Here is a 12,125-nt window from a genome sequence, read left to right as displayed (position 1 = left end):
TGGTCTTGCTTGACATTTCCCAACATCTCCACCTTGCCTAGTCCTGCCTGTGGTCATAAGGCCAAAGTAGTCCTATTATTTTCTGTCATGGTTACTACTTCAGGAGGAGCTAGCTCTCTGACCTCCTGTAAGACTGCAGCAGCTGTCTGTGCTGGGAAGAGGCCCAAGGCAGTGAGCTTCCTATTTATTCTTTGTATCCTCTTACCTGCTGTGATTTGAAAGCCACTTGGCTTCACCAACTATCACATTGAGCTTTTGACTCCATTTGGGCAGTGTTGGGATATGTTGCCGAGCAATGGATACGCTCCTCTCCTTTGCAAGTGCTCACTCCTGAGGGGTTGGTTAGATTGTTAGTACTCCAAGGATGGATTAGTATAAAACAAATTCATTCCCAGGTTTTTGTCCATCTGATCTCTGCCACAAGTTGAGGCAGATGGAAGTGCTCATCAGAGATGATGATGATGATGATGATAGTTTTGTGTCCTTAGGCTTTTCAGCATCCAGAAGTATAAAGTCAAAATAAATCTCTCTTTTTTTAAGTGAGTAAGTTTTGAGTGTTCTGTTATAGGAAAAGAAAACACACAAAGGCAATACATTTCAGGGTCACTTAGCTGAAAATTCAAACAAATAGGAATCTCTGCAGCATGGATTCCTTGGAGTAAGAAGACAGGCACCATCAGGCTTAGTGTCTGTGGAGTGCTTGGTGTTCCTTCAGCTGCTGTTGGCTTCCTGAGGGAAGGGCTTACTTGGTCTTGTTTGGTTTTTGTTTTGGGCCTTCATCAGTTACACACTAACAGGATCAATTTGGGCTATTAACGAAAGAGACAGATGGCTTAATTAATTACATAAACAAGTAGTCATTGTTTAATAGGGGCCTGAGGAAGTTAGCAGGACAATCTGCACATAGTAGGGATTGTAAAATGATCTGTGTTGAAAGGGGAGAGTTGCATACAAGGTTAAAGAGAGGGGTACCATTTTAGGCTGGGCTGTTAGGAAGCTGACTCTTCTGATGGAGATGGAGATCAGAAGACCTAATGAGAAGCCCGAATAGGGAGTGGACGAGGAAGACAGCAGACAGTAGAAATGGGTTGTACTTACCATAGTTCAATTTACATGTGTTTTTCAAAGTAAAATATTGACTTCTGTTTTGTTATTTGTGTTTGGGTGAGCGTATGCCATGTGTATATGAGTGCACACAAAGACCCAAAGAGACAACTGGTGTCCCTAGAGCTGGAGTTACAGGCAGTTTTGCCTATTGATGTGGGAGCTGGGACTGAATTCTAATCATCTGCAGGAACTGCAAGTGCTCTCAATCACTGAGAGCTACCTCTCCAGCTCAACAGATTTTAAAATGGGGCAAAGTGATGATAGCCATTCAATAGAAGCCACAGTTCAAATTTTGACCTTTGATCTAGGCTAGCGCTCTGTGGTCTAACACTGTGTGACTATGCTGGGTAGCAGTAGTAGCTACCTTTCCTAGTCAGCTCCACCTCTTTGAAGAGGTGATAACAGATCACAGTGTGCTGGCAGCCAGCTGGGATGCTGGGTCGGTGAAATGTGTTGAATGCATTCTTGACTTAACATGTTTTTCTCTTACAAGAACTCAATACCGTCTTGGCTTGAGGGGTATATATATAACAGGTTTGTATTTTTGTGCCAGTTACCAAGGTGGATAAGTAGAACTTATGTCTCAACATTATATGGAAACATATCTTAGTTTTATCCCGACTTGTGGGCCAATAATTGCTTCCCAATTCCAGTCCCTGAATTTCCAGTCTGTCTCTGGAAATACTAATTGGCCCCCACTTCTACCTTGCAAAGGCTCAGAGGAAGTAATTAGTTTGAGTCCCCAAAAGCTCCCAGGTACGAGTTGCAAAATTTTGTGAAAAGAAGTTCTCAGAACTCTAGGGAATCAGAGATGTGCACTAAGGAATTTGGATGGGGCTGATAGCAGCAGATTAAGCATCAGAGTCCCAAGGGCAGATTCAGATGCCAATCTCCCCATTTCCCAATAGAGAAAAAGCTGGCCTTGATGCTCCTCAAACTACTTGGCTCCTAATGAAGGGATTTATAGTTAGTAAGAGCACAACACTTATAGAGCAAAGTATCAAGTGAGTGTGTACGCCACGCATAGGTAGAGGCCCCTTCATCCTAAGCATACACATCACATATTAAAACATTTCTCCATTGTGCATTCTCCAGGTGGGTACTAAGTTTGTTTTAGAGTCTGGCTTTCTGAGAACAGAGGCTTTTCCTGTTGCTGCCTCAGCTTAGCCCATACTTTGCAGGTAATATATTTCAGTAACATTTAGAAAAATTTACTGCACAGCTTGTTCTACACACAAAAGCTAAATGTTAATGCAGTGTTTTACTAACTGTGCTAAAATAAGCTAGCCAGCTGGTGAATTACCCAGAGGCCCTTTACTGTTGAGACTCACATGGGGTTTTGTAGCCAGCCTGAATGTCATTTATGTAAAATCACAGTGGTGATGTCAGGCGGGGGCTCTTCAGCTTTATGGCCTGACGGGCCAGATTAGATATTTACACAGGATTTTTCCTTATCTCCTGGCAGATTCCTTTCTTCTAATCCTGCCAGGTGGTTGTGCTTTCCACACCGAGGGCCTGGGGCAAAGCAGAGCTACACTAGGGTGCCAGCTGGGATGGGTTACCATTCAATGCTTCACCAATAACAGAAGGAGCAACGGATGTAGAGGAAAAGTGAGAGACCCAGCTTTGCCACTCTCTGTGAGTTCTGGTGAAAGAGTTGAACAGTGCCAAGGAAGACATGGGTATGGTCACTGGCACCAGGACACTGTGATTTATCTTGTGGACCCTAGCACTGAACTGAGGCTCTAGGTTTGAATTTGACCCCAACATATTTTTTGCTGTTGTAATTTGCCCTGTGGTAGTTGTTTTGGCAAGCTATTGTACGCCTTCAGAATTCTGAATTGTTCATTGGCTGACAATGTCCTGAGTGTACTTTTAAATAAGCATTCAGTGGTAGTGTAGGACGTTTAATTTGCTCATCTATCCATTCCCACAGTGCTTTGAAGGAGCTGGTTAGGTAGGTGCTGGGAATGTAGCTTGTAGTTGAGTCCTGGTTTATTCTCTCAGGAATATGCTGACCCAGACTGAGGAATTAGGAAGCTGTGTTCCTAGTGACTTTGTTAACAGTAGCAAATCAGTTGGAATTCTGTTGATTTTTGAAGAATACAGTATTGTTTTCCTGAGGAATTGGGGATTTCATACCTGAGAAAGTGAAACCTTGTAGCTGATGTCAAAGTGGTCCTTGTTGTGTTTTGTTCTTTATTGCAATCTGTATCCAGATTCTTACAATGACAATTCTTGCTTAAAACTACAAAGTATTCTTTCTAATATTCTCACTGATCTGTTTGGAGGAATGCCCATTTTTCAGTTTATGTGTCTGTTTTGGCTTACATAGGTTCCTACAGATGGGAGCAAATACAAGTGAACCACAGACAGGAAGGCAGTCTTCATGTGCATCTTGGGATGCTGGCTGGCTACAGGGCCAGACAAGACTCTCTACAAAACATACTTCTACACCTGGAAGGTGTTCTAATGACCCTCATGTTCTTTAATGAAAACTAACTCCTGCCTGCGACTTTTCACACAGAAAAATAGGCTTCAACCCCGGTCACATCCCAAAGCTCATATGTAACTACTTCTCTGCAATCCTTCATTCTTCAGATATAGAAATATCATCTCACTATCACAGCAAGTTCTTTCAGATTAAAGACTACAGGTGAGTTGGCTAAGTCTCTCAAACCAAAAGCTTTCTGTGTATAACAGTTCTAGGTCTCCTGAGCAAGCCTGCTTCTAGGGCTGAAGCTAGGAAAGAGGAGCATTTGGATAACCAAGTCCCATCCTCATGCGAGCTTATAGAAATGGGATGCTTATATGTGCGTTTCACATTAGGATTTGATGATGACAGTGTTAATGATGATGATGCCTATTATTATATCTTTACAAGTTGAGTGCATTTTCTGTACACTACAATTAGATTACAATTGCTGCTCTAACTATAGTCTTCTTTGGTCTAATTAACCAGTCAGCCTCTCAGCATTACTCAGGGAAATTACTATATATGAATATTTATTATGATTGTTTTCTATTTTATTCTTAATTTATAGATGATAGCTGGGTAAATTTAAGGGGTACAATGTGACACAGACATATAACATTATATACACACAGGCATAGACATATATTTTAAAATTATTGAATCAATTAACATCACACTTTTTTGTAGGAAGAACATTGAAACTATATGCTTTTATCAGTCTGCAAATGCATATTATTAGCTGTGGTCTTCATTCTATACATTGAATCAGAACAAAATGTTCTTCATATCTCACTGAAACATTGTGTCCCTTGAACATTTCTTCATTCCTCATCCTCCTTCCTCTGAGCCCATAGATGCCTCCATCACATTTTCTATTTCTCTAAATGAATTCGTACAACATCTCATTGTGGTTATCTCTGTGACTGGTTTATTTTGCTTAGTGTAATGTGCTCTGGGTTCATCCACATCGTTGTAAATGATAGGATTCCCTTCCTTTTATAAACATAAAGGATTGTTTATAAACATAAAGGATTGTTGTATTCCTCTGGTGATAGAATTTAGATTGTTACCACAATTGAGTATTGTGAATAATGCTGCTACAGATCTAAGAGTGCAGACATCTCTTCTCCACAGCTGATTTCATTTACATTTGGGGAGATGTTCATAAGCAGGTTTGCTGAGGCCTGTGGTTGTTCTCTTTTTCACTGTTTGAGGAATATCCATAATAGCTGTGCTAACTTATATTCCCACCAATAGGACAGTGGGATTTCCTTTTACTTCCCATCCTTGCCACTTTTAGTATTTCAAAGACAGTAACTTTTAACAGACGTGAGGTGATACCTCCTTGTCTTTTTAAACATTATTTTATGTGTATGGGTATTTTGCTTGCATGTATGTCTATGCAGCATGGGCATACTTGGTCCCTGAGGAAACCAGAAGAGGAACTGAAGTTACACATGGTTGTGAGCCACTGGGTACCCACCCAGTTGGGAATTAGACACAAGTCTTCTGGAAGAGCAGCCAAATGCTCTTAATTGCTGAGCCATTTCTTCTGCTCCCTTGCTCTTGCACGCGCGCGCGCGCGCGCGCGCGCGCGCGCGCGCACACACACACACACACACATGAGGAGAGATGTCTGCTGAATCTAGAAGCTGGTGTCAGATGTCCTGGAGCTGGAGTTATAGATGGTTGTTATGAGAACTGGGTACTGAGTATGGAACTCAGAGAATTATCCAGGCCTACCCACTGAGCATTCTCTCCAGCTCCCCTCACTTTATCTTTAGTTTGAATTTCTCTGCTAGTTAGTAATGTCAAACATTTTCTCATATCCGCGTTGACCACTTGGTTGCCTTCATGGTTAAAAACTGGTGATTTCATCCTCTTTCTACTTCCTACATAGGAAGAACTGAAATATTCCATTTCTTTCAAATATTCATTTCATCAAAATGAAAACTTTGACATTTCTGTACCAAGAAGCTTCTGTGAGTTGTCCATTATTTGTTCTCCTTCTGTCCGTCAAAATTTTTTTTTACTTGAGATGTATGTCTCATTCAGGAAACAGTGATGGAAGTAAAGTTATCCTACACTGAAGTAGGGAAGAGAACAAGTATGTTTAAGGATAAGTAGAAAAGTGCATAAGGGACCAAACTGTTGTGAGAGGTTGTAGGCAAATTCACATTATTAGAGTTATAGGGATGTTTCATACAAGAATTTGGTGATGACAGTGTTAAAGTTGATGCTTGCTATAATATTTATACAAGTTTCATGTGTTTTCTATACACTACAATTAGATCACTATTGCTAGTCTGACTATAGCCTTATTAACTACCCAGCCTTTCAACATTACTCAGGACATATTGCTAGCTACTTTTAGAGAAATGAACTAATGCCTGCTGCAGCATTACAGAGAATCTCCCTACAGTGTCTGTGGAGAAACATACTAATCACAATTCACCACTTAAAGATCTTATTCAGTTAAGGATCCAAAGACAAAATTCATCTTTTCAGGTATTTCTTGTCTCTCTGGTAGTCTCATGCATATCTTAACAAGTTTCAGTTTTATCTGCACTAAAGGCTACTTTTTTTCTTTGTGTCTCAATCAACTTCTCAGTCCTAAAAGGATGCAACAGTTTTATAAAGAGAAAAAGTTTATTTAGCTCATTGTTTTGAGTGTTTGGGGATTTTAAGAGCATGGTGCCTGTATCAAGTTGATTCTAGTGAAGTTAGTGAATGGAGACACTTCATGACAGGACTGTGTACAGTTGTAAAACACTTTTACATATTCAACTACAGCAGGACTGACTAAACAATGATTGTGGACTAGGATAGACTTCCAATACCTAAGGGTCCCTGCTCTAAATATCTTAACACTTTCCAATTGTGTCACCCTGCTGATCAAAACTTGAATTACAATGAGCTTTTGGAGACACACAAATAACACAATGAATGTTAATAATCAAACAATATACAAACTATTGCATATGAATGGGTCTAATGGGCAACCCAATACATGTTTTCTACATGCTACTCAATGTTTAGCTATCAGGAAACAACAAAAAATATCTTCCAAATCTGATAAAAACCCATCTATCCAATCATTGCTACATTTTATGGCAATGGTCAGACAAAACATGACATTATCCATGTAAATAAGGAACCTTTTAACTTTTACCTATGCTTTGACTATTCAGAGCTTCCAAATTGTCTCTAATGATTAAAGCAGAATTAAGGGAAGGCCACTAGCACATTTCCCAGCATTCAGAGCTATGGCAAGATTATTTCAGTATAGCTCTAATAACCAATTGACAGATTATTTTCAGAACTTATGATCCAGTTGAGAGTTTCTTTGAGTTCTTGACCATCAACATTTTGGGATCCCTTCACTCCATGCATCCTTAAGCCAATAATTCATTCTTTGTGTTCCAGATGTGAGATGTAAAGGTGAAGAGCATTGCTGCATTCCTAAACACTTTAGAGTGAAATCAAGTTGGTTCTGGTATCTAGGCAACCAGATTGCAGATAGGGGTGGTAATGAGGAATGGGTGTGGGCCCACCTGGCTCCCTGTCACTTGGTATGTGTGATAGGAAAATCCGACTAGTATGAAACGGTGCTTTGTTCTCATGATATTTTTACCCCTTAGATTCCAAGGAAGTTTGCTAGTAGCTTATTTCTCCTGTCTTGGGGGAGTTGAAGTCATAGGGTTAAGCACCCACTGTGCTTAAGATCCTTTCATTGTCTTGTTCCAAAGCTATCCCATAGTGTCACAGGTTGGGGGAAGACTTGCTTTTCATTTACAATTTATTATTAAATAGATCAAAGATGTTTCTAAATTGATAGAGTTTTATGGTGGATTTTTTGTCACTCCGTGAATTTTCATTACTCGCCAAGATATTTAGTGCTAGTATTCTGCTATATTTGCTTTTAGCACATTTACTCAGCCTCTGGTCTACTCAGAGAGCTACCTGCATTTTCAGAAACAACTGTTCCATGAACAGGAAGAAAAGAAGGGAATATCTCCAAGGTTAGAATAGTAGTGATAACATTGGGCTTCATGAGGGATGGAGGCATATGGTCCTGGTTCTCTCAGTGATGGGGAGATGGAAAAGCCTTGGAGGATGTGGATAAGGAGGTCTGAAAGGGAAGCAGGGTGCAGACACAACTGATAGTCACTCCAGGCAGAGACAGTGAATATAGATTGAAGACCATATGGTCTTCCTTTATCTTTGAGTGTTGTCTCACATCTTCAGCAGAATTTGTACATCTTCCAAAAATCAGGAATAGAAAAATCCCTTGGATAGCCCAATGGTTACAGGGGTTCAAAGTTAGATACAATTTTGACTTTGGGATAATAATGTATTTTTATTTGTACGTATGGATTTTAGAACCCATTTCTCTTTGTAAGTCTATTCACTCTGTGTAAACTTCACCTAGGGCTTGTTTAAAACAGTAATACAGGAGAAAATAAAACCTCATGGGTGGTTTCTTTCCCCTTCTGGTAAGCAGTGTGTTGAGAATTGAAGGAATGGTCTTAGAGAGTGTTGCCTCCTTTTGATAACTTAAACCACAGCCACAGTAACTAAAAGTTGGCCTCCAATTTAATGTTGCCCTTTAACCAGGGCAATTATTTTTTCATTACCTCAACCGTCTTCTTAGGCAAAGTGCCATTCAGAGGAGCTGTGGGTGCATCAGATGGAAAGTCAGTAATGACATCAATTAGTTTCCAGCTTTCCACCACCTGAAAGATGTCAAATTAAAGGTTTCTTTGCAAAAAGTAGAAAATTATATGAAATTTTATTCTTTGGTCCCAATCGCCTGTTTTAGAACCAATTCTATTGAAAGAAACAGTCCGTTAGGGTAAAGCATTTGTATGTATTGTTTTGTCCTAAACCCAAATACACGTTTGACTACAAGATATGATATGTAGGCTGTATGAATTCATTAATCTTTTCAGTGATGTTATTTGAATTATATTGTTACAAAGCCAGAAGACATAACAGTTTTTTTTTTGTGCCTCAGCTAAACATCTCTAATACACGTTCTAGAATAAGTCACACATTTCTGGCCCTGATATGGGAGCTCATGGACTCAGATTTCAATCAGTGCCTGTCCATTCTTTTGTACACTGCATCTCCATTAAGGAAGTGTCTGCTTTACAACAAGCTATACCACTGGTCTGCATGGGGGGCTTGTTCTTTCATCTATGAGTAGATTTCTTTATTTGCATTTTAGAAGACAAGGATAGGTCAGGGTAGAAGCTCCAGTGCTCTTAAGATTAAACTCAGTGAAAGAATGGTGAGGCTGTAAAGAGCTGAATTTTGATGCAAGTTTGTGCAGGTGACAAGCACAAAGCCACGGGCTTCAGCTACAGAGACTGCCCCAAGGATCAGGATTCTAGAAGATAGAAGTAAGTAAGGACTAGGTATTGTCTAACACATTCAGAGGCAGGTCAAGTTAGAGAGAAATTGGCAAGACTGAGGGGATGGAAATAGATGTGGTTGACAGAGAAGTCAGTATAGAAGGTGCTTTCTTTAAACTGCTCCCTACTTTGGCCCATGCCTTTATATGTTATGAATGTTAGCAAAATGCTCAGCAAAGTGCCTGGCTCATTGCAAATACTTAAGAAATGGTTGGATAAATGAATGAATGAATGAGTGAGTGAGTGAATGAACTAATACTCAAAGCCAGAGCATCTCAAACCTCTCTCTAGAGGCCTTCCTTGCATTTGTATCCCTTTTGTTTAGACTTTTAAAAAGCATGTATAGAGAATACTAAGATCAGATAATTCTTTTCAGCCTATTTGATTAAGATCAGGCTAGCTGCCCATATATGTTCTGATGAATTAGGTGGATTGTGGCAGGGACACCATGCTTTCGGTCTAGAAAACATGACTGATTGGTCTGAAATCCTGGGCAGAGGTCAGAGACTCCTTATAGGCGAGTGATTGGTTTAGTGTTAGCCAGACTGTCATGGTATAATGTGACAAATTTATTAAGAATTGTTATAGAAAATGATATATGGTGGTGGAGGGTTAGTATAGGATGAAACAGAGGAGCATAGAATCTGAAATTTTTTGATTGACACAAATGTTATTAATTACAAAATAAATGTGAGCACAGTGTTGTATTTGTATTCCTAGAGGGGAACAAGAAAAGGGCCTATTTCATTGCTTAAGTTATCCATTATGTTTAATGAGAAGATTTCATGATAGCTGCCCACCACTGTGAAATAGGCAGAGAAGAGCATGCTATGGTAGCATTCAAGATGACCATGACTTTTCTTGTCATGAGCTCTTCTCTTGACCATGACTCTGCTCTTCATGAGCAGAACTTGGAAGTTCTGTTGTCTGTAGTCAAGAAAGATAACATAGAGGAAGGTGGCTGTCTTAGTTACTTTTTTGCAAGGCAACTTATAGAAAAAAAAACTTAGTTTATTGAAGGCTTACAGTGTCAGATTTAGAGTCAGAGACCACTGTAGCAGAGAACATGGGATCAAGCTAACAGGCATGGCACTGGAGAAGTAGCTGAGAACTTTCATCTTGATCCATAAACATAGGGCAGAAAGCAAGCTAACTGGGAATGGTTTGAGTTTTTGAAATATCTAAGTCTGTGTATGAGCCTTTGGGGACTTCACTCAAACCACCATAGTGGCCATGAGCTGTCATCAAGAATTAATGGATAAGCAACTTCTGTAAATAGTTGATGACACAACTTCTAACTTTTGTATGTGCTTGCAAGTGAACATAGGCAGGTATGCTCTTATAAATGCCCCTGGCTTTTTATCAGTTCTATATAACTTCAAATAAATGCAACTACTAGAGAGCTTTTGTCAAAGATTGGAGCATGGTGTTTTCTTTGCATTTGACAATGTGGCAGTGCTGAGGTGTTAAGGTGCTTCTGGACCAGTACTTGACCAGTAATTGACACGTACTTATATTGATGACCCCAGCTCTTTCCCTTTTCAGTTAATATCCTTCTAACATATGTTCTACCATATTTTCTGAGGCCTCCAGAAAGATTAAGAACCAACTGTTCATAGTGATAACTTATTTGAACAAAAACATAGTTTTGATCGACTTCTCCATTTCTTCCATCTCGCGTTAATATGTCGCAGGATCCTTTCCCAAGTAAACTACTTGTGTTGGAATCCTTGTCCTAGAAAGATCTATGAATCTTTACATGAGAATAGCATATAATTTTGTGTAACAAATTTGAATATGTAGAGGTTTTAGTACTCATAGGCATTTCTGAACTGATTTTCCACAGGGTAACAATGCATAGATGTATATATTATAGTATGTCTATAAATAACTGTTACTCTCACTTAACTGAAAAATAAGTGTTTGAAATAAGTATAGATCATATCAATTTATATAATATTTTAGCAGTTCATAATATGGAAGTATAGCATTGCACAACACAACATTGATAACACAAGTTTCATTTTTCAAAATGAGCTCTTGTGAAAATTCAGTTCGCATTCCATCTATTCCAGTGCTGATACAAAAAGCAAAACTAAAAATCAAAAATATCTTAAATGCTTCTGGAAAGTTATGATGATAAATTTCTCCTACATGTTGGAAGAGCAAGAGTATTATCATGATAATTGAATCATTTGTGGGGATAACAGCAGTATCAGGTACATTATAACCTCCTGAGGTCCTATGGAAAAAAATCTCTTGTTAGGTGCCTTCAGTTTCCACACTAGTGATCTAAATGGGAGGAAAAGACCAACAGAAGTTACTCTATGCAGTGAAAGAAGCTAAAAGGCTACTTTTCATTAGGCTATATTGTCTTTCCAGTTACTGATCCTTAATCTTCTTTTCTTTGATGATCTTTGATCTTAAAAATACCAGATTTTGGGCCATGTTTTAGTTCACACTAAACTATTTAATTGGAAAGGTTCTTGAGTGAGTATATAGAACTGTTGTCCCATTTTACATATTTGGAAGCCAAGATCAAGGTTACACAGGGAGAATAGCATGTTATACGGAATAGGGGACATGTATAATAAAAATTATTTGTGGATGACATTGAATTGGAAGGTATATTGGTGATATTGAGAAATGATTTCAGATGTAAACTCTGATACATATTGAAATAGAGCCATTGTCTCTTGAAATTTAAAAGGAAGAAGAAAGCATAATGAACTAATCTAGATGTTTAAGATGCTTAAGTACTTCCCAGAAAGGGGTTAGACTAGATCAATTTATTGAAAGTTATTTCCTGAAAAATTTGCTATGGGTTGGGGATGCAAATAAGGTCATATATGGCTTTTGGCCTCCTGAATCTTTAATAAAATCCCAAACTATATTTTAGATCATATATTTGTACAGAGGATAGAGCTCATGGAAGTAAAAGTATATAGGGCTACAGATAATGAAATGTGGCTCTGGCTGTAAATGTCAAATCCTAAATTAGCTTTATCATATTCATTTTCTGGGATTGTTGCAATAAATGACCACAGATTGGGTAATTTAAACAACAGAGGCCTGGGGATGGAAAACGGCTCAGCAGTGAAGACGAATGTCTGCTCTTAGTGAGG

Source organism: Apodemus sylvaticus, chromosome X, assembly GCF_947179515.1.
Source record: "Apodemus sylvaticus chromosome X, mApoSyl1.1, whole genome shotgun sequence".
Classification (NCBI taxonomy): domain Eukaryota; kingdom Metazoa; phylum Chordata; class Mammalia; order Rodentia; family Muridae; genus Apodemus; species Apodemus sylvaticus.
Note: the sequence above shows the minus strand (reverse complement) of the source record.